This window comes from Vespula pensylvanica, chromosome 7 (genome assembly GCF_014466175.1).
Source record: "Vespula pensylvanica isolate Volc-1 chromosome 7, ASM1446617v1, whole genome shotgun sequence".
In the NCBI taxonomy this organism is placed as follows: Eukaryota; Metazoa; Arthropoda; class Insecta; order Hymenoptera; family Vespidae; genus Vespula; species Vespula pensylvanica.
Genome location: NC_057691.1, coordinates 7941999 through 7966850, shown reverse-complemented (window position 1 = coordinate 7966850; position 24852 = coordinate 7941999). Strand labels below are relative to the sequence as shown.

General features: G+C 39.4%; 1 protein-coding gene across 1 annotated transcript in view; it reads left to right on the top strand.

Annotated features, from left to right (window-relative positions):
* Positions 1-24852, top strand: part of LOC122630497 — a 62504-nt gene that overhangs the window by 25407 nt on the left and 12245 nt on the right. The window lies entirely within an intron of this gene.

Here is a 24852-nt window from a genome sequence, read left to right as displayed (position 1 = left end):
AGAGTTTACATTTCTATAAACCGTGACTCACCGGATGGGGATGAATATTAAACGTTTTAGAAACCGTCGAAAAAAAAAAAACTATGATCTTTTGGCGTTTGGAAAAATGATGACAAAGAATGGCGGAAGTAAAGGTCGCTCATGATTGACCGTTGCTTTCGTACGAGGAATTTAGTTAGCTGAATAGCAAATGCACGAACGGCAAATAGTTATTGACTAGGTTGAGCATTTAATGGCGCTAAAAATACCGCGTGAAACGGTCACACTTCAACAACTACGCGAACAGGTAGTACCATAATTGTCTGTTGTATAAAGAAAAAACAAAGAAAAAAAAACAAAAAAGAAAAAAAAGAAAGAAACGTACGTAGATGCGAAACGTGAAGAAAGATGCGCAGATCGTTTTCCTGCTACGATACGATGAACTGTGCTGTAAAGAATAAAAAAGAAAAATCAAAAAAAAAAAAAAAAGAAAAAAGAAAAAAGGGGAAGAAAAGAGAGAAAGAAAGAAGCTGAAAGGAGATCGGAAAGAACGTTTCGCAGGTAACACGACAATTTTCCCCGAACAAAACGGATTTCCATCAATATCTTTGGCGTTCTTCCGCGCTTACACGCCTAACTCTTATACCTCAGCGTCTGGAATGCCGCTAACTGAGTATGCAAATACGACTGCCGGCACTTATGCGCCGCTATTGGCCAGACCTGCCATTTAATGGCGCCAGAAACGCAAGAACGCGGTCGCACGTAAAGTCCTTCGTCGAATTTTGTTGCTTCATACACGGCTGCGAACGATCGTTGCCGTTGCAACGATCACCAACGACGTGATTTATAGCCTCTTCTCTCGGTTCGTGGCAGGATCTTACGAATAATCGATAATCGCAAGCTCCTGATAGTTCTGCGACAAGTATGGATAAGAGATATATATATATATATGTATATATACATACTTGGCCTATCACCGTTTCTATATACGCCATTTTACTTTCGCATACAACAATTTTCTACCTCGTCGAGACAGAAAATGGACAACGTTTCTGCGTATATTAAACGTTCGAAGATTGTTCATACCGCGCGTACAGATTTATGGTAATTAATTAGGACACGAACGAGTAGTTAATTATATACCGCTTGTCGCGTTTTACATAATTACATATTTTGTATTCGCATCAGTAAGATAAACATATAATCGTAAAAAGTAAAGGTGTTTTAATTATCCCCCTTCTTAATTATTTCCCTTCGCACTTCATTTTTACTTTTATCTCGATAATTTCTTTTGTGAAATTTGTGCGTTTTATTTGAGAAATAAGTACTCTCTTTTTTCTTTCTCTCACTCTTCTCCTCTCTTTCTTCTTTTCCTTTTCTTATTATATATTTGACAAAATTGAAGTAAGCACGCGACTTAGAAATATAGAAATGCGTAAAGACGAAGAGATATAGAGAGATAGAGAGAGACAGGAAGAGAAAGAGAAGAAATTTATATGTCTGCGGGATTTCTCAAAAGGTTCCTCGTCCCTTAGGACATATAATCTTGTACGAGGCAAGCCACCTAGAAAACACGAGCTAACGTGAGATAGTGTATGAAAGAGTAGAGGAGAGAAAAAGAGAGAGAGAGAGAGAGAGAGAGAGAGAGAAAGAGAGCAACGGGACCTCGTTCAGAGATAGGTTTAAAACAGAGTTTAAAGACGCGAGCTAACGGCACCCTGCTGTGCACCCCGTAGCGAGGGGTCAGCACCCTTTTTCTCTTACTGACCGACCACCGTCCCTACACATGTCGAATTTTTTTTTCGTCAAAACTCGAGGTGTACTACGACCACGTGGACTTTCGCACAGGGTTTTTCTTTTTTCTTTTTTTTTTGTGACGCGCTCTTTTTCACCCTCTTCTTTATTTTTTCTTGTTTCTTTCTCTCTGGATGTAGATAACCGAACCATGTTGACACGACTGTGGACTAGCATAAACGAACGACGATGTATATATTTTCGTTTCTGTCCGAACGACTTTATTCGCCCTGTCTGTTGGCTATACGGATTTATCTTCGAATTCATGGTCATCGTGATTATTTCTTTTTTATTTCTTTTTATATCGACGAAAATGATTAAAGGAACATTTTATTATTATCGCTCGATTCAATTTTGATCATCGATCGAATGTAATCGGATCAACCGGTCGCCGTAACTTTCGCCCCCTTTCGGAAAGAACAATCGATCTGACCGAATGTGAGTACGGAGTATCAAACATGACTGTTTTAGAAAGCACGGAGGAGCACGGTGAATAAACGAAGAGAATTCGTAAACTCGTAAATCAAATCTCGTTTAATGTCCGTGTAACGAGGCTCGCCTTTCAAACGATTATTTTTTGTTTATGGTTTTTTTTCAATGGAAAACAACGAGAAAGGGAACACGCTCGTGTATTACGATAAAAATAAAAACAAAAAAAAAGAAAAAAGAAACGAAGAGACAGAGAGAGAGAGAGAGAGAGAGAGAGAGAGAGAAAATGAATAATATGGCTCTGTACGAATCTCTAGTTTCTTCCTTTCTTTCTCACAAAACTTTTCCTCGACCACGTGTTATTCTGTTTAGGGAAGCGAACTCGAGAGCTTACAAGTACGGTTCTCTGGTACCTCGGCTCGTAAAACAAGCTACGTGTTTCGAATTCGAGCGAGTTTTTCTCGACCTTGTCGACTGATTTACACGCGAGGACATCCCTTACAACGACCTAACTCTCCTCTTCTAATCCCCGCGAGTGCCACATTTCTTTCGCTTTCACTGTCATTTCGAGGACGCATATGGCTCCTGTGCTCGTATACATCTTCTCAAATGTTTCAAAATTACGACCTTAAAAGGCTTAACCATCGTCTTTTACATCCTCCTTCGTTTGTAATTCACGTTCTAATCCAAGATTTAAACCATGTTGAATAACCGAGCTACGAATGACGTTGGCCAAGTGTGACAGCAACGTCGTTAATGAAAGCCGTTGAAAGGGCCTGTAAATATTCATTAAGTATAAACATTTATTGCTAATTAGATCGTATACACAATTCTTAATCTTTACGATCGATCGATTGATCGATAACTCGTTATATTATTGTACAGATATTTATCTCGAATTATTTCTTGTGGGACTATTCTAAGAAAAAAAAAAAAATAAATAAATAAAAATAAAAGTCATTTACATGGAACGCTAGTTTCCGATCGACAGATGTAATAATTTTGACCCACCACAGAGAAAGAAAGAATTTCTTCTCATTTGAATTTAACTCGAATCTAAATACTTATAATGCGAACGTGTAAAAAAAATCACTGTGAAAGTGGCACCGAAAGTTATCACGACAAGGTGTCGCCCTTCGAAAGCGACTCTTTAATTAATCGACAAACTTTGAAATGGTTGCTTGTGAATCGCTGGAATATTTCTAGCGTTGAGTCTCATGTGGGCCCGCAACTCGATGCAATCTCGCAATGGTGTCTCGTCTTAATGCTTAACATACATTTTCATAAATTAACGCGCGAGTTCCTTTTTCCAAGGACCTATAAATACCATTAATGAGAGTCATCAAACTGGGACCGTATAAAGGCGGATTTCTTCGGTCTCTTTTTTGTTAGTTTTCTCGAAGTAAAATTATTTATAAAAAAAAAAAATAAATAAATAAAAATAAAAATAAAATAAAATAAAATAAAATAAACAAGACGAAGAAGAAAGAAGAAGAAAAAAAAGAAATGTGCTACAAACCAAAAGTTTATTTTAAAGTCAAATTATATCGGCGACGATATAAATTGTTGTTACGGGGTCAAAGATACGCGATCGATCTTGATGGATCACTTTATTCTATGCAAATGATACAGTTAGGCGAGCCAACGGTTCGAGAAATTACGGCTCGATCCGGTCTCGCTCTATTTCCATTATTTTGAGCACATCTCGACCGTGTAATCGAGTAATATTTCAAGCACGCAATCGATACACGTAATCATCTCGATTCGTTGATTCTCGATCGATCTAATCCGACGTTTAACATTTTTTTCGCATAGTTCTCTCATTCTGATTCTACGCAAAAAAAAATAAATAAAATAAAATAAAATAAAATGCCCTGCAGGCACTTATCTGCGAAAAAAAAGAAACAAAACAGAAACAAAAAAGAAAGAAAAGAAAAAGAAATCAGAATTGGCTAGACGTCAAAAAGGTCAACTATTTTCTCGTTCTCTTTTCTTCTTTCTTCGTCCATCGATACTCGCATGTAAAATAGCGGCGAGTTGGAAAGGCCGAAAATAAAACGTCACAATAAAGCATTTCTCCTCGGTGTCGAGCAAATTTATGGGTCGCCGGTCGAGGCTCGAGATCGATTAGAGACGCTTCTCCATCGGCCGGCGAAAAAAAGGCACCCACCGTTAAAAGGGGTGGCCCCGTCGTTCTTCGCTCCTTGCGACAGAGTAATCCGACTCCGGGCGGGCGCAGTCTCCACTGCCGCCCACGATCTTACGGCTACTCTCCTTCACTCTCTCTCTCTTCTCTTCCTGGGAAAGAGAGAGAGAGAGAGAGAGAGAGAGAGCCTGTCAAGAAACGCGCCACGTAAAGTCGTTCCGCGCCTTTCGCGATAGTCGTGCCCTTATGGATCACCTTCTACTTCCATTTCCTTCTCCTTGTTTTATTTTTACTTTGTCTCTCGGTACTTTCGAACGTTTATTTTTCTTTTAGAAATCGATGCGATCGGAACCTATATCCAGGCTTATAATTATTTTTTGCATAAGTAATTTAAAACGCGCTCGGTCAATTTAATTTTTAAAGCTTTAAACTCTTTATTAGCTTTTGATTGACGTTTATACCTGACGTTTATATTTTTTATTATAATCGAATGGGACATCGTTTAAAAATATCAATTTATAGTCGCCTCTTTCGCAAGATATTATAATTGACCGATCTACGTTATACCCGGTACATTTAATTCTTCTTTTTCCGAAGCCGAGACGAATTGAAACGGGTCGCATGTTGACAACAGCGAAGCTTAATGTGCCGTGTGACAATGTTAGGAATGCGTTCGTTTAACGTGCATTCAAACTGGACTACGTGCCTTTTACTATGGCCCATGTTAAACGAATTACAAAGCTCGAGATCTGGTACTTCGTTAACGAGATAACGCATTCTTCTTCTCCTTCTCCAAATACTCCTTTTCCTCTATCTATTTTAACAGTCAAAGAAATATTTGAGATATCTTGTAATTTCTTTTTTTTTCTTCTTCTTTCTTTTCTCTTTCTCTCTTTTTTTTTTTTTTCTACGAACAAGAATCATTGTCGAATCGTCGTACGAATCGTTTTATATACCGTACGATCGTTAGAAAAATTTAGAATCGATGGTCATTCGGTTCAATGATACTTTGAAATATTCTTTAAATCTTTAATATTTAACGTACGTATATTTGCATATCTGTGATATATTAAAAGTTCTTCTTTTTTTTTTTTATAAATATGGAAGATCTTAAAAAAAAAAAAAAAGAAAAAGAAAAAGATGCTTCAAAGGAATCGCGAAATTTGCATCCTATCAATGATTTTGATTTCTCGATATCTTTTATGTTTCCATGCGTTTGGTCGATGATGTTAAACGCTAGCTTAGGTCCTCAGGATCGCATGCGTAGAGCTTATTACGTTTTTACCGCGCATAAACCAAGTTTTAATTACACTCTTCTTACCTTTACGACATCCTTGAAAGTTTCATCGAACGGCATATCTTCGAGCTTTATCGAACGACTTCAGTACGGAGAGAAGCGTAAAATCGTCGAACGAGCGAGCCTAGTTTCGATCGTACCGATGCGTCCATGAAATCGCCGTTCCTATCGCAAAACGGCTCCCTTAACGTCGCTTTTCATGTCGCTCGTTTCATTAGAATGCTTAAAGCATACTCATGCATCGGATTCTGACCGGTTCGATGTCATCTAAGATTTACCGTTGCTTCTCTCGTCTTTAATCGACCAATTCTTTTTTTTTTGTTTTTGATCCTCCACAATATCTATCTAAAAAAGAAGAAAAGAAAAAGAAAACAGAAGTAAATAAACAAATTATTTTTCTCAGCGATATTTTGTCCGTACAGAATATTTATATAAAATAAAACGATTCAGTTATAAACACGTCGACGACAGAATAAACTTGTAGGAATATTTCCAACATACATACACGAAGGAAAGAAAGGCTATTCGCTTCGGATACTTCGAGTGGATACTTGGAATAAACTAATATAGAAACTATTCTAGGATGTTTTCTGTATCTAGGAAAAAAGGAAAAGTCTGTTTGTCGAAATACGATCGTTTTTTTTTTTCTTTTCATAGAGGTTTCCTCGAGTATGTGCATTCTCGATTCTTCGAAAGGTCATCACGAAGAGCCGTCGAAAAGTAGGTGGGTTTCGAGTACTCTTAAAAAATTTCGGCACGTTCTGTTCTCGAGAGCTCGTGCCAATCGAAAATACGAAAGATGTGAGAAGAAGGATGAGACGAGGATGAAGATAAGGATGAGAATGAGAATGGATGAGAAGGAGGAGGGAGAGGAGGGAAGAGGAAAAAAGGAGGCAACGAGAGGAACAAAAATGAAAGAAAAAAAAAAAAAAGAAAAAGAAAAGAAAAAAAAAAGGAAAAAGCGAAAAAGGGTCGAAGATTCTTCACGTAGCACGTCGAGACAATATGCGTGGGCCAGAGAACGCAAACACGTCGTCGTGTCGGTGCGGCCTTTCTTCCAATCTCGAGAAGAACGTTTGCTCGCGTCCGTCCAGTTTACGTTTCGAGATCTCGAAGATCCATATAATTACTGTGAGAATCGTTTTTCAAGGAGCACGTAGCGCCACTCGAGAGTAAACGGAACGAGATACTTCTCGCGCCTCGATCCTGTCCCTTAAGGGATACGTTTGTTTAGGTAAAGGGTGAGATCTTTTGTTTCTGAATCATGTTCCGTGAATAGGAATGTCGACTCGAGCATTGGACACCTTCTGTTCTTTTTTTCTTTGTCTTTTGTTTGTTTGTCTCTTTCTTTTCCTATCTCTTCTCTTTTCTTTCCTTTTTTTCCCTCGGTCGAATTTTAACCACTTCTCGATCACGAGCGACGTCGCTTACTAAATTAAATATAATCGTTGTGGTCGAAGTAACAGGAGGAAAAAAGAAAAAGGGAAAAGAAAAGAAAATGCTTTTTTTTTTTTTTTTTCTTTTTTCACTTCATTCCGATCGATACAAGTTTGAGAAATAATTCATTGTCCACGAAAACTCATAATTTGCAACTTTCACTTCCGACTTTTCTAAACGTGCGATTAATAAGAACGAGTTATATTTTCTTACGTGTCTCATTAAGAAGAATGCTAATAAGTTTCTCAAACTACGGTTCGTTGGTAAGCTAGGTGCCAGCTCTAATACCTGGAAATTAGTTTGCTTTATATCTGAGTAATTATATATATACATACACACACACACATATATGTATACATGTAAAAATAGATTATATCGGAGAAACGTAAAAGAGTCGTCAGGTTGTTTAAAGACGAGACGAATCGAAAAGGAACCGTGATCTACGAGGGTGAAGATCACGTAAGCTCGATTTAAGAGGTCGCACGTTGAAAGGAGTAAGATAAAACGTTTAAAGCTCGAAAGAAAAAATTGAACCCGTTCGTCTCGTAAAGCTATCATCAAAATGATTTTCGATGCATCGTCCCTTCGCCCTGAAAAAAAAGTCCAAATACGTTACTCGGTATATCGCACAATGGTTTATTTCATTACGATGGCGTCTATAAAAGATTATTACGAAAACGAATGTTGATAGATGTTATATCCACTTGTAGATGATATATCGATGAAATAAATCGACGAAGGAAATTAAGAGAGAAAAATCGTCGAAGCAATGGCGTACAGTGGCAGAATTATTCGTGAAAAGAAAGAAGAAAAGGAAAAAAAGAGAGAGCAAAAGGAGTCCTATAGCTCGCTCGAAGGTAAAATAAAGAAAAATGGAACGAACAAGACGATTTCTACGTTGCAGTTAGCAGGGAAAAATGTAACTATAGAGTTTCCAAAGTAACTCGTGGCAGTCTTTGGTAGTCTTTTGAAATTATCCGATCGCATGCGTAACGCGTCCCACGATCGCGTTTCTACAAAATAGGTATATATACGCTACGACTCTCCAGGGATATTTGAAATCGCCGTAGCACTCTGTGGGCACTACGATATTATACAAACTTTATATACGAGCGGACGGAAAACAAGATTACGCCGATCGTAAGCTCGGCCGTGGTCCTATCTCTCTACTCTCGTTATCCAAGTTGCCTGTGTATCGACGACAAAATAATAAACGTCAAAAGTTCCTACGAAAGGAAAGAAAGTAAGAGAAGAAAAAGTAAAAACAAACGAAAGAGGAAATAAAAAAGATAGAGAAACGCTTTCTCCTAGCAACTCATACTATCGAAATAACCGGACGTATATTATATCGTTTATACGAGAAGAACATTTCTAAACATTTCTACCCGTTGATAATACTTTTCTAATACGTCTGTATAAACATAGGTATATTTATACGTGTATTATATCGCGTGCGTAAACAGCTCGTTATTTAATTGCTTTCAGATGAAATTAGACACGGTCAACGTGTAAACAAATAAAAGAGCAACGCGCTATGCTGATCTGAAAAGTGATCGATCGAGATAATCATTGGCGCCAACCTAGCAAACGATCGATCTTGTGGCAATGCTCTCTTCTAATATTTAAAAGACATACCGACAATAATAACGAGCCCTCGATTATTATTAGCCATGCCGCGTGTCCCGTTCATTGATTTACTCGGACTGTCGCTCCTCGATAAGCTGCTGGTAATGCATTGCCAAGTCTAAGCGCCAGTCAGACGTGTAAGTATATATAAGTGTGTGTTGCGAGCCGGTGCACTGCGTGCGTCGTAGAGATCTATGAGCTCGACATGTGACATATTCAATCAACCTCCTTCCAACGTCTCGCGAACCGTATTAATATACTTTCGAGAGAGAAAGAGAGAGAGAAAGGGAGACACTTCTCCCGACACTTCTAGAATCGTTAAATGCATCGCTGAGGTATCAAATCTCTCATGTCGTTTCTGACTCGTACTCTTACCGCCGATGGATCGCCCACGCTCACGAATTCTTAGCTTTTACGAACTTGTCTCTGTTCCTTCTTCGACGATATTCTTTTATCCGCTCGCTCTTCCTGGAACTTTTCAATGGAGATTGCATCTCGCGGGAAGTATTTCGGAGAACATGATCTTGCGCTAGTAAGTACACGTATGCATACGCACGCACATATACGTATATGTATATACGTATGTGTATGTACATATACATATACATATACATAGCATATATATGCCGAAAGATCGAGAGATCAATTTTATCGCCGATCGTGGAAAATCTCGATGACTCGCTGCGAAAACCCGCCTATCGGTTATTCACACGTTCGTTGCATGATGAACCGATAAGAGTCGATTCGTTATCGGGAGGTCCACGCTCGCGGAAGCTTCTATGGTGTCGTCTTTGTAAACGCAAAATTCCTTGAAAGTATAATCTCCATAAGTGTCTTATCGATGTCCCCTCGATCTCGAGAAACGACGATTCAATCACGAGAAAGGGAAGATATCGTTGTTTTTATGTAAAAATCATGTTCCTTCCGTTCTTCGTAATCTTCGATTAAAATGACAAATTATAAACGAATCGTTCAAAGATTTTTTTACGAACGTTTCAATTACTTACAAATTTTTTCTTTCGTCGCACAAATGTCAATTTTCGTACGCGCCATGCCGATCTAAGCGTCCGACGAACACGAAATGTGTTCGCATTTATTTCGTGTCTAGATTATTATCGAATTACCCACGCGAATCGTACGATAACGACCACAATTAATATTCATTTTAATTAAAGCCTCTTCCTTTCTCTGTATCTCTCTCTCTCTCTCTCTCTCGACTCCTCTTAAGAAGCGAGCTCGGTTCGGTTTAACAATCCTCTTTTTCTTTTGTTTTTCATTCACGAAACAAGTTCCATACTCGACGGTGGTATCACTTACAGTAATTGGGAGTAATAATAAATAAGTACGTAATGACAAGGTGCACGACGAAAAAGTTCAGAGGGCTTTTTACGATAACATCTGCGGGTACGAGCAAAGAAATATTTTCCATTCCTTTATTCCTTTAGTTATCTCATAATCGAAGATTAAAGTCTCGAGCCACGACGCTTCCCTTTTGATCCCAGCTATAAAACCTAGTTGATCCTCGTAACACCAATTCAATTATGTAAAGTTTTAAAGGGAGAATTCTAAAAACGTTTAAAAACAATATTTTCTATTCGAGTACGAGCAAATACATTCGTGTTTTCGTGTGTTTAACATCTACGGTTTAAATATTTCTTAAATTCCTCGAGATACACGTACTTACGTACTCTAAATAACTTTTCCCAGGTGCTCCTACAAGCCGATACGATTCATCAATGGCTGTTTACACAGCAGGCTACAAATGCTTTCCAACCTCGAATGTTTCGCATCGAGTGCTAGACGAGAGAAATAGAGAAAGAAAGATATGCAGCGGCAGTACTTGTACTCGGAGAGATAATTAATTGCAATTATGCCGGGAGTTAAATTGCCTCGGTGAAAAGACAAAGGCGCATAAAGTAGGAATAATGTCAAAAGGCTCGCTAATGCACACACATCTTGTTCGCGGACATAAAGGTACCGATGTACCGAAGCGATTTATCACCGTTATAACGGCCAATGAGTGTAAGCTGTCAGGTTGGCCTGGCAACGATTTGTCATCTGGCAGCTCTCGCTCCCGTCTCGTATATATATATGTATATATATATATATGTATGTATGTATGTATATATGTATATATATATGTATATATATATATGCATATATCTACGTGCCTTCAACTTCCACCCAACTACGTTCCGATTGGTCGCAGCTCGGTATAGCGATTTCATCTCGCCTTCTTTCACGCTAATGCGAGTGTCAAAATGACGCGTGCGAGGAATAAAATGCGTCACTGCTCAAAGTTTACGCACGAGAAACCGATTTGTCACATTTTTTTCCCGATGACACTTTTGTAAAAGGTGTCGTTAAAAATGCGAAGGGTAGGAAATGGCCCTTAAAAGGGTTCGTTTATGGCGTTCGAGAATGAAATGGATGGAAAGAATTTGGAAAGTTATTAAGCATCGACTAATCGATCGAAATTTTATTTCACGTTCGATTTGTTTTAGATTAAAAATGATTTTAGTACGAAGGAAAAGTTGAAATTGAAAATATGAAGGAGGATCGTTGTTATCGTATTGTTTGTACGATTTTCGATGTAACGCAATAATTAAGAGATTATCTCGTCGTCCAATTTGCTTCGAAGATTGAGATCCGTTGGTGTTATCTGTCCGAGAAGAGCAATTGTAGGTACGTAGACACCACCGGTGCGATAGATTGCACGCGCGTGTATCTGCGTTATCATTTAACAGTGAGACGTTAGAAGCAGACAGTACGCGCGTTGTATCAGCACGTTTTCATGCATGTTAAGTAATACCCAGAGGGCTCGTAGAATACGTCTCGGGGATGAGATAGTGAGTCCGACGGGAATATCCCGTGTATTCATTCGCATAAATATTATTTTGCTTTCGAAGAGGAATATACTTGGCGTTTATGACTTTTATGGGTACCATTACGAAATTATGATTTACGGTCGAAGAGGAACATGTTCCTTCCACCGACAAAATGAAAATGTTCCTATGGCGACGTAATTATTAATTAAGTCGACGAATAAATCGGATATTGAGAAAAATCGGTGTACAATTTGGTAGCATTGTGTTTCAGGAAATTATAACGGTGCGAAAGATGGGATCGTCGAAGACCATCTTTCGGGTGGCTGGTCATAGAATAAGGAGTAAGTCGAACAAATCGATCGTCCGACTATACTTCCATCTTTATCGTTTCTAACGAAATCACAGAGTGCTAACTCGCGATTATCATCCATCGACACTTTAGTCCCTCTTTTGCAACCGAAAGTACGAGTTTCGGACGAAAGGGAGGAGTGGCAAGAAAATGAAAAGAAAGCGAGATAAAGGGGAAAAGAGAAATAAAGAAAAGGTCGACGCTTTCGAGAATAATAAAAAGCATGGTGTTCGCGCCTACTCGTTGGTATGCGATCGCCTGGGCTCCTGGTAAATTTGCAGTCACTTTGCTCCGTAATGACGTTACGCGGTTACAGCTTCCTTGTGTTTTCACCCTGTTTATGCATTATGCAAGGGGGCAGAAGAAGGTATATAAAAAAAAAGCAAAAGGATGTCGAGCGTGCGTGTGTAGGTGCCTGTGTGCGTGCAAGTGAAAGAGAGACAGACGTAGTAGGGATAATGAGAGGGCGGTCGACGATGCCGGTTTAATCATCTCGCGAAACACCTAACGGCTGTTACTCACGGCTCGCTTCGTTGACCATAGTCACCCAGGGCATCGCTTCTTCTTCTTGCAGCACGTAGCTCTACGCTCGACTCGTGCAAAAATGTACTGACGTCATCGAAAGGACTAATAAGAGGATCAGAGAGAATTTTTTCGTTACGTCCGAGCCTTGCGCCAATGCTTCCCTCTCGATATTTTGATTAATGGATATCGTCGGTTCGATAAAGGCCCTGATCTATCGTGGAATGAAATCTGTAATTAGATCGCTTGGTTTTTAAACTGGATCGAAAGTACCATTACGAGTGAAGAATCTCTGTACGGTACTTATCTACTCACGTACGTTCTCTCTCGAGAAACTACGCGATCTCCCTTTACGCCGAATTCATTTTTCAATAACCTTGTCGAGCGATTATTTATCTTCATTTCTCAAGCGTCCCGACGTACGGGATTTATTCAACGTCATTGAATAACGCCGGAATTCGTACTACGCTAATAATCGTTTCTCGGTAAAGTAACGATAAATCCTGAAAATTTCGTCGAAACCATCCTCGAAATGTTTTATCTCTCGTCTTCGCCTCTTCTTACCGTTCTTCCATTATCGCGATGGGAAGAAAACGGGGACCGACGAGATTCGCTACACCCTTCCGCTTTACATCCCTTCTTACTTCAAGAAACCGAGATACGAGTCGAAAATGGCAGGACGGGAGAAAGAGAGGGTCCAGAAAGAACTTCATCGACGTTATCGCTCACCGTGTGCCGGAAGGAGGTGCAATAAATCATGGGCACAACGTCCCAAAGTGAAAATTATCGGAACGGGAGATTAGAGTAGCGAGCTTTCGCAGCTGCGGCTGTGTCTGCACGACAGTGAGGAAACGAGACAGAGAGAGAGAGAGAGAGAGAGAGAGAGAGAGAGAGAGAAATCGGAGGCTGCGCGATTCCTTGCGGACCAGCAGCTTTCCGTTGCCTGATTCGTCGATTGCCGTAGCTCCTGCGCTGCTGTTGCTGCTGGCTGGTTTGCTTGCTTTATGTAAGCGTCGCGCGTAATGGCGCGGTTCTCGCGCTCGATAAGATTCGAGTCGCTCCGTGTACTGCTAAATGCGATTATATCGATGTAATCGTCGAAAGAGTGCATTACGCGAGCCTCGATTACACGCTAATTTGTTGCCACGGAACGGATTTGCTCTCTTTTTTTCGTTTTTCTTCTTTTCTTCTTCCTCTTTTTTTTCTCTTTTATTTCCTGTAGAGAGGGAGAGAGAGAGAGAGAGAGAGAGAGAGAGAGAGAGAGAGAGATCGGTGTCCAACTCCTTCTTTCTCTAACGAGCCTCCCACGTAACGATTCCTCAATGTAAAACGAAATAATAAAAGGATAAGTTGAGAGTGAAAGATGAATTTATGATAGAGTCTAAGGGAAAGTACATTCTTCTAAAGAAAATTCTTGGAAATCTTTCAAGTACGACGTATGTGGAAAGGAGGAACATTAGTCTAACGTTTTCTAAGCTTCGCAATTTGCATTTATAAATTGCGACCAGAGAGGCGCCAGGCGCCACACTAGCGCGCGGCTCTTGCATCGTTCTATAAATTATTTTTAATATGCGACAAGATTGCGGCTAACGTTCTTGATGCAATCGCCGGAAAGTTAACAGTTCTTCTCGGTCGTGCTGTTACATCATAGAAATATTTTGTGATACGTTGACTTCAGTCGTTTCAAATATAGAATACGTGTCAGCCATGATATATTTAATTAGCGATCCATAATCGGACGTAAAAGGTGCAACATCGTTTTACAAGCTACGTTGTAGTAAATTAGTTGAAAAATACAAAGAAGAAAAAGAGATAGAGATTACCATCTGACACAACATTTTTATGCTTTTTGAACACCATACGAGGACCATTACTTATTCGTAATGGGATTAAGGGCAAGGTGGTGCAATAATCCGTGGGTTGCTCTCGGAGGGACAAACGAGAAGAGAGAGAGAGAGAGAGAGAGAGAGAGAGAGAGAGAGAGAGAGAGAGAGAACGTTTCTCTCGCTTTCAGCGTCATCGAACGATAAAACAGTGCCCTCCTTCGAAAAATCAAAGTCGCTCGACGAGCGTTTTTACGGGGCGTTAAGCCATGAAATTGTAATTTTAATTGCTTCTCCATCTTTCTCGAAGACAGTATGAGTTAACTTGACAGCGATTTCGCGTTTAAAATTAAACGAAACACCTGTAACACATTGGTCTCTCTCTCTCTCTCTCTTTTCTCAAAGTCCACGTCTCGATCCATAAAAGAGAGATCTCATAAAAGAAATTTGTCGTCAATGAATTTATCTCTCTTCGATTGAAGAAAAAGGAAATTCATTCAATTCTTCGAATCGAGTTTATATTCGAAGGAAAAGTCGTCGAATGAACGGCCTCTGCATCCCAACGGGCTATCGACCATTGTGACTCTATCGGCATGACTAACGTACCCCACGTACCTATAACTATCACCGACAACAAGGGCGGCTCGTGTACGTACGGACGACCACAAATAGGCTGTAGCCATTATTATCGTCGTTGTCGTACGGCACGGAGAACCGCGGCGGGATAACCATGCATCTCTATTTTCCCTCTCTTTTCTTCTTTCCGAGACGAGATCGCATCGAGATCGATTTATCTCGGGGACGTCGGTAGATCGCCAGCACGATTATTCTTGCCAACAATATCTCACGCCTCCGAACTATTCAAGAATCCTACTTCTGCCACCGTGCTCTCTCTCTCTCTCTCTCTCTCTCTCTCTCTCTCTCTCTCTCTCTCTCTCTCTCGAGTTACTCTGACTTACGATTCAGAGTTCTTGTTCCCGAGAGAGATCAGAGACCGGGGACCTGGACCAACGATGATTCATAGAAACGTAGGCCACACGGCTGCTTTACTGCAATTTTATTTTGCCTCGTCGAAAGCGATCGCTCTCGTTGAAAAGACGACGAGATTGCGGAATACCTTATGCAAGATAGACCTTTGAGAAGCTTAGGCAGTATAATATTCGTTTGCTTTTAATGTCGTATTAACTCTGTCGAAAGGGCGATACTTTCCATTACCGTTCAATTTATGTTAATATCAGTAACTTTACTCGATGGATTTAAATCGCGTATGATATTACATTCTACGATTGATAAATATACCGTGCTCTTTAAATTCAATATTTATTCGATATTCCTAATTTACATAAATATCGAATCGAGTGAGCTTTCACTGGTAAGGTAGGTCGAATCAGAGATAACCCATTGTTGCTAGTATATGAGTATCGCTGAAAGAAATTATAAATATAACTGTTGCGAGTCACGTTTTCGATAAATCATAAATCGTATAAGCCGATCGATAATGTCAGTGTTGATAGAAACGTAAAAATAGATAGCGATAATAAGAAAACTAAAAGATAACACGTCAAATTTGAAACCTCCGTCTCTGAATACGTCGAGTTGACAAAGTCGATGAGTTTCATAGTGATGCAAATGAAGCGTTCTCCGTCGACAAGAAAACCATCTCGTTCCGTGAGAAATTTGTAGGAAGCATTGTGTTGGCAATGTTTGTTCGGTGACACCGGTGTGTTGCAACTCGATAAACCTTTGCCCGGGAACGCGTGAATACCGTTTTCAAGAGAGTTGGAGAATTCGAAAGCACGTCGTTACGTTTCATTCTAACGAAAACATATAGATAATAATTTACGAGTGACTCTTGTAAGAGTAGTAACAACCGACGTAATAGCTTACCGTTGTAACAATTGTTCTCCTTTGCTCGTCGTTAAATTTTCTAGGGAAAAATAAAAGATAGTTCAATTTGATGGCAGTTATCGTTACTACTGGCTCGACGTAAAGAGCGTAGGAATATTGTAAGGAAAGTTTATCGCGAAATGCTCGCACTCAAACGCCGATTTGTCTCGGACATCGAACAATAAAGTCTCCTTCGTGGCAGGAATGCATGAACGTTCGAACGGCGATAAATACGTACGTCGGCACGAACTCGATCTTAAAAAGGGCTTACGACTTCCGCGGAATTTCAGCGGGCAGATCTCTTTCATTTCGTTTCCTTTCCTTTCCTTTCCTTCACCTTGCTTTGCTTTACTTTCCTTTTATGTTGCTTTTTCTTTTTATCTCGCGGCAAAATATAATTTTCTCGTGATCGAGAGCAACGTGTAGTATATCATCGATAATATTCCGAGAGCACGTTTAGATCCTGGTACATGCGTACGTGCGTAAGTGCGTGCGTGCGTGCGTGCGTGCGTGCGTGCGTGCGTGATTTTCATGCAAAAGGCTCGTCGAATTGCCCGTAGGAAAGACGCTGGTGTCGATGGCGATGTCGTTATTAAAGAATATAAATCGTAAATAAGGTGCGTTGACAGTTTCGCCTTCTCCGACGTTGTAACATCAACGCTAGTGGTGTGTGGCAACACCCATGTAAAATAGGTAAATGCGAATAAACGACGTGGAGAACGTGTCGCCGTTCGTACTATTATATCGAAGGAAAATTTATGCGAGTAACTAACGCGCAGAGTCCAATGCCGGATACGCGGAAAATAAATTGCACGAATTCTCTAGTTTTATCGAGGTAGAGAAAGAGAGAGAGAGAGATTTTTGTTATCTTTTGATCAATGGCTCGTTAAGTGTCTCACAATAAAATAATTAATCCACGAACACGTGTTCTCTCGATTTCCCATGTTTTTCAAGCCCGCCGGTTGATAAGGTAGATTCCTAGTGCGACGTTTCATCAAGATGCGTTTCCTTTTCGGATTAGAATCTTCTACTTCTTTTTTCGGTCTCTTCCTTCTTCGGACTATCCGTTTAGAGTAGCCGAGCGTTGCTGGTGGCCGAGTTTCGCGTGTCGTTACCCTTGAATCCGGATTTAACGGCTGCATTTATGCTAATACACCGGCGTCGCCAAGGTGTGCACACGCGAACCGAGAGCAGACAGGCTCGTGTTCTTGTTCTTGTGTCTGTGCATGTTCCCGTTGACTTTTATTTCGTTGGACCACCGTGAACTAATGACCGACGTGATAAGCCTCCAAGGCTTCTCTTACGAAAAATTATCTTCCCTTTATTTTATAGTTTCTTCACTTCCTTTTTCTTTTTTTCTTTCCTTCTGTTTTATTCAATCCTGTATAAGGTTAAAACATGCCGACTCGTTCCCACGTATCTTTAATTTTAAGATTTGCTCGTAGCAAATGGAATTTTTAACGTCATTACCAAAGGATTAATTAATGAGTCGTTGACGTTACGGCAGACATCGTTGACGCAACTCAACTGTGGAGTCGTGCGTCGGGACAACGAGGAAGAAGAAAAAAAAATTAAATTCATTACGTTCCATAATTCGTTACGTAAATCCTTTCGTTGCTTACACCGCGCGAGTTTGTTGAAATAATGAAAACAAATTATCGGTAATAAGCGGTTCTAAAAAAAAGCCCCCCCCCATCTCTCTCTCTCTCTCTCTCTCTCTCTCTCTCTCTCTCGCTCTTTCTCTATCTCGTATAATTATATAATGTATTGAGCTTCGTTATCTCCATCTACAAAATTCCTCGTAATCAGTTAATTAGTAATAAGACAAGGCTGCCGACTAATTTTGGCGCGTCTCGATGAAATTTTACGGTCACTCCGCTAATCCTTCCCTTTCTAAATTAAACTCGATCCGTACAACTAATTTTCCGATAAGTTACACAGATAATTATCTGCTTAAATCGTGGGTATCATTATGGCTCCCACGTTTTCACTCCTGTCTTCGACTTCTTTTTCCCTCCCTCTCCTTTCTTTTTGTCGTGCTCGAGCGAGCTTTCAAAATCGTATCGGCAAATGGCGCGAGTAAGTATCGTTTTACGAATTTACTTAACTCGTGAACGCTCTTATCTACGTCGAATTAATAAACCGTGAAAATAATATCGCCACGGTCGTAGTGATTGACTTTCCATACGAGTACGAATTCGAAAATGAATTTTTGCCAGTTTTTCTAGTTTCTTTTCTTTTTTCCACTCTTTTCCTTGTTTTTTCTTTTTCTTCGCTCGTCACGCGTTATTAAATCCACGTAGGTCGTACGTACGTATGCAAGGGGCAAGGCAAAGTGCCGAAAAAACATTTACACGACTGTAAATATGTCCGAGTGCGGTTTCCTGCATGACCATTTTGGTCGACGGTTCGCATTTAAGCGCGGGTGTTGCGCGCTGTTTTTACTTCGTTTCGCGGTTTCGTGATTTATGCACTTCGTGTTAAATCACGGATTCTCTCTGACGGTGCAGAGAACTCATGGTGACCGTGAAAGAATTTAATGCGTCCATTTACCTTGATTAAAAAAACGAAGAACAAACGACCCCAGCGATGAAATTACTAACGTTTTGGGCATGCAAAGATAAGTCCGCCTAACGTGAGTACGCGTTTAAGAAGATCATAAATAATGCGTTATTATCTTTAGGATGAAAGGGTTGTTAAACGTCATAACTTGAAAATTACGATTTTATGATCTCTTCTCGGTTGAAATTCTTATCGATAATAAACCTCCAATTGCTTTGTGAAGTATCGGGTGTAGCGAACGAAACTAATAAATAATTCTCAATAATCGATAGTTACGTTATTGCGTCTCGATATCGATCGCGATAATAAAAAACATGTGCAACAAGAGAACCTAGATTCTAGAAAGGAGAGAAAGACGTAGAACGAACGAATGCAAAGCTCGTAATAAAATTACAATAAATCCGTGCGATTTAAATGTCTTTGACTGAGTAACTCAATCCGCTTAAATCTTTTTTTCATCGTGGGATCGGTCCAGAGATCGTTTTATGATTACGAATGCGGAGTTATCTCCGCGAGTGAGCCGTAAAGATGACTTTTGCTAGTGGATAGGTAAAACGTAACGCCGTCCCATTCATGATGATCTTTCGATTCAACCAGACTTTATTTCCTCGAGTAATAAGAAAACGTTCGAATATTGAGTGTCGATACATCGAATAAGATACGGACGCTTTTCGAAACACGAAGTGAAAGATTAATCGAGCTTCGATGAAGCGGATAGAAAATAATCATAGAACTATAACTCGACCTGATTTCTCCGACAATTAATGTACGAGCATTATACGAGCCATTGTCTCGCTGTACTCATTATCATTTGGCACGTCAGTATGTAGGCATCGCTACCTAGATTTCTCGCGCCTCCTGGCGCCGCATATATCGCGATAATGAAGGTAATTCATTCGCTTTTATTCACCGTGTCATTTTCGTAGGAGTAAGACATTAACGTTCTTGTTGGGAGCCTTCCAAAGAAGCACGAACAACGCGAACGTGGGCGGATCTTGCACGTCACCCTTTCCCGACGTCTTCCTCTTTCTTTCTTTCCCTTTTTTCTTTTTTTCCTTTTCCTTTTCCTATCATCGATGTCACCTAACTTTTATTTCAACGTCTCGTTTCCAACCCTTCGTATTTTCCAAGTTGATTTCCTCTATTAACGTAAGAAGACATAAACGAAGACACGCGTAATCGCGGTAGCGACCGTAGATAACTCTAAATCCTCGTAATGTTTCCTAATTGTCCGCAATTACGTCCTCCTCGTTGTAATCGTTTTCATTCAATTAACTCCACGGTGGCGTGCCATGTCAGATATCCGCGAGTCGTTTCTACCTATCGCATCTACATAAACGCCATGAATGCTTTTAACTTGTACGCCCGTACTTTTCGAATAAATTTATGCTCAAGATAAATATTGCCGACAATGTTTCACTCGATTGAAATGAGAACGATCGTTCCGATACCGTATGTACTCTCTCTACGAAATGTCATATATATTATATTATAATCAAGTATCTTATAATTACGAATCATGGATTATTTTCGCATTCGTAAAAAAGGAAAGAAACAAACATTAATAAAAAAGGAAGTAAAACGAATAATCAGAAATTTTAATTCGAATGGATTTATCGAGTGAAAAGGGATTTAATCGATAGCAATTGGACGTATTCGTAATGCTTGAAGGACCGTTGGATGTCACCGTGGCAAACTAAAAACAGTATCTCTAAAGAAACGAGAATTTCAGGTTTTTCGTTGACGAATAAAAAATACGAAAGAAAGAAAAGACGGAAAGGGGAGAAAGAAAAAGAGGAAAAGAAAGAAAGGAAGGAAGGAAGAAGGAAAGGAAGAAAGAAAATAAGAAAAAGAAAAGAAAAATATTCAGAATTGCTTAATACGTAATAAATATGGAGCATCGTCTTTGTCGGTGCCGCTTTAATTGGTGTCTGGTTTTGGAATCAGTCGTTACCTTACCGATATATACCAACCTCGCTCGATGACTTCACGAGGAGGACCATTCACAAACGACGCCATGAATGAGCTTCGCTACCACCCTGCGTCTCACCTCTTTCCTCTCCTCTTCCACCTCTTTCTTTCCAACTATACACGATTAAAAATGTTACCGTCGCTAAATATCCGTTCTTCAAATGCTTTCGCGAATCCGGTTTTCTCAAGGTCGAGGCGTTCGATCGAACTTCGATTTTTAAGAGATCATCATCCAGATTTATTTTCAAAAATGATTATTTGTCGATAATACGCGATTTTCTAATCGGACGAAACGGTTCGACGTAGTAGGAACTTTCTTATCTTCTCTTAAATATCGAAATGAAAAAGTTCAACAACGGGGAATGCTCGGTATTCGTAATATCGGACACGAAAGAAAAAAAAATATAGATGGTATCAGGAATGTAAGGACCACCTTACTTGTAAAGTTAACAAATATTAACATATAAAAGAATACTTTTCTTTATCATCGTATAGTTCATTAAGAAGAAATCTAGCTTTTACTTTCTTTCTCTCTCTCTCTCTCTCTCTCTCTCTCTCTCTCTCTCTCTCTCTCTCGCTGTTCGACTTAGTCGATGTAGTCAGACCAATCCCTTTAATATACATATACTAGGCGTACGCGTAATAACAGTAATTTATAAAGGTTAATTCTCTGGAATAGAGATAAAAGGGAAAGAGTAAAAAGCAGGGTGGCGTGGTTTGCACGCGCGAAGAAGCGACTCCTCGTAAAGTGTTCTCGTATAGATCTCGTCTAATAATAAAGAGAGAAGAACAGTCAAAGATGAGGAAGAAGAAAAAGAAGAAAAAGTTCCGTTGATAATGGGACAACTTCTTTCGTGCTCGTCCCCGAGGAGTAGGTATATCCAGGTGTTACGATATAATTTACAAGAGGGAGAGTAATGTTACTCTCTATACGGTAAGTCTTTCCTTCGTATTTTCTCCGACACTTATCTACCAGCCTGGAGGGCCAGTGTAACTCGAAGGAGAGACAGAGAGAAAGCTTTATGTTTGCCGCGATCCAGGTTCAGCCTCGTCATTTACGCCGAACTCGAGCTCGCGCATTTATCACCATTTCATGCAAATTCCAAGAGTCCAGCCGAATTAAGTCAAAGAGCAAAAAGAAGCGTTCTCCGGTAAATCAAAAGAACGATTCTTATTTCTTAGAGCGTACCCGCAACATATCAGATTTATATCGCGAGATTGGATAACGTTAACGTGTTGCTGAACCGATACTTATTATATTTAAGATACGTACAAGAAAAAAGAAAGAAAAATATATAACAATTCGTTGGTACGTCGTTTGAATGGAAAATCCTCGTACGCGTTACTTTCTTCATTAATTTCTTAATAATAAACGATAATAAAATAACGCGACGATACATACGTTGAAAAGGCGCCGAAATATCTGGAATAACTCACGCAATATCGCTGCAAAGTTTTATCAAGATGTTACAGGCGCCACTGATGAGTATATTAATGACTCATGTCGAACAAAGTCCGACTCATGTCGAAGTACAAATGGACTACCGTGAGAATTATTTGCGATTCGTCGATATCTATATCCTAAATATTTTTCCAATGTGAATCGATTGCAATTTCTTCATGATCGAGATTCACAGAATCAGGAATCATCGGTGTACTTTCGATCGATTCGATGTAATCGATCAAATAGATTTTTACGTTTCAATCGAAGATAATTATATGTTGGATTTAATACTTTATAGATTTAATTGAGTTCGGTCGATCATACTTCTCGATCGTTTTGTTTCATTTAATCGTACTGTTAATTAATCGCGATTATAGAATCAATTTTTTTTTTTTTTTTTTTATTCAAGTAATATCGATATCTATTAACGCGTCGAGATCTATGGTTGATCGAGTCACAGTAACAAGGCAATTACTGTAACTCGTATGTATCGCAACTAAGTCGTAAACGCATGATCGTTACTCTTTTCTATAGACGTGCCGCCAAAGAAATTAAAAAAAAAAGAAAAAATAAAAAACATAAAAAGGAAGAATAAACGTGAATATATTCCTTCATTAAGAATTCCTTCAACTACTTTATAGTGCCATAAGTATTATTAGCTGAGAATCAAATCTCTTTTAGTAGGTAATCTCGTATCAAGCGCGTACTTCATTTATATTAGATAGATACATACATGTGCGTGCGTGCGTGCGCGTGTGTGTGTGTGTGTGTGTATAGTTTAAAAAGATTTATATGTCTCGCTAATTTCATCATAGATATTTATTACCTGCCCCTAGAGCATTATTACGATTATTTAATTCACGTATCGTGAATTAAATAAGATAGGAAAAATTTCTTAACGACTTTCTATCGATACTTAATGATCAAATTAGTATTATTAAATCTCGAAATGAAATCGAACGTTATCTTATTAATTTAACATAGAATCTCAATGTTTTATCTAAAATTCGATACATTTCCACAAGTAAATTCCTATCCTCTGATACGTCTATTACTATTCTAGGATATGTAATATGTATTAAAGATAACAACGCGATAATACGTTCTACGGATGAAAGAAGATTTCTGTCTGGTCTTTTCGTAAAAACATGTAACTATCGTTTAAAAAGAAAATCACGATAAGAGATTCACAGGCACGTTTGTCTACCCGATCGTGACGTAGCGTGATTCTTCTCTCTCTCTCTCTCTCTCTCTCTCTTACCTTCTAATTCCTCAAACGTTATCATCGAATTCCTTGACAGAACGATGATTCATTGGCAATGCCACCGATAGATACCTTCCTCCGTTGCGTGAGATAATCCAAAATTATATCCCTAATCCGCTTACGATTACACGGGAGCTGCTTTTATCGATATTCTTTGCCGCCTACCTGGTACGATCGAATCGTATAGAGCCTGTTCGGTGGCCTATCCGTGTTCGGACACCCACGGAAAAGGATCACGAATGATTCACGACGATGATCTCGATCGTAGAAACGAACAACTTCGATCCGTCTGAGAAAACATTCGTCATCGATTCTTCGATAGTTACGCGTGTTCGTACAAATAGAGAAAGCTCCTCTCTTCCCGTATTACCTTCTATAATATTTTTATTTTACAAGATATTTATGTTTGGTAATGTGACGTGAATAAATGAATTCGATATTCTATCATAGAATACGATCTGTGCCTAATCGGATTAACAATTATACTATATTAATTGAACGTGCCTCTCCGCCTTCTTTTATGAACTTAATCGATGGTCTTATTTTTGCGGTAAAAAATCTCTGCTAGGCTTGTCTTCTTTTTTTTTTTTTTTTTCATCGTAGGACACGACATCGATCTTTTCTATTCTATAGCTCCTACTTAGAAGAGATTGCGTGAATAGAATCAATTACGAAGGAAAGGACATGACACGATGGACTTGTAGAAATAAGTAAGAGGGTAAGAATCAGGGCAATGTCAATCGTCTCCGGTTAAACGAATTTTCCGCGTCGTCAACTCTCGTCTCTGGATTGAATGAATTCGCGATGAACGTATACGTAGATTATTATCCTATTGGAAAATTTGGAATGATAGTCAACGAATATCTCGATCTAATTTCGAAGATATCGAAGAAAATATTGATATTTCGTTGTCCTCGTTCGTAAAACTAATATGTACGTTTCTTGAAATAATAATTTCGATGAAGCAACCCTGTTTCTTTCGCACGTGTTCGAGTACGAGGACATTCGAGTAATGGAATATTCACCGTAAGAGAAAACGCACTTAACATCTCGTCCATTACGGTACGTGAGAAGGCGTGTTTTCACGGCGCGTGAGAGGCGTCTCGACTTCGGGACGGACCAATCGATGATTTCTCGAGAGTCATTAACTCATATAACGAATGATACTGGATCCCCCAGCGTGCTCGTTCGATACCCGCCATGCTGGGAGCTACCGATGTCTATCTACTTGCATTAAGCAAATAGAATCCGTAGACGAAACGCTTCGACTACTTGTCTCGACTACTTTACTCTTGCACGTGGAACGAAAAGATAGCTATATACATGCGTGATACGTTCGGTGAAAGTGAACCACTTCGTATCTATAACTCTTCTGTTATTTCTCCGATAATAATTTTTTCAATGCTTTCTCGAAAGACAAAAATCAAGAAATTGAGAGAAAGAAAGAAGAGAAAGAAAAGAAACGAAACGAAATGAATTGTTGTAACGATTATA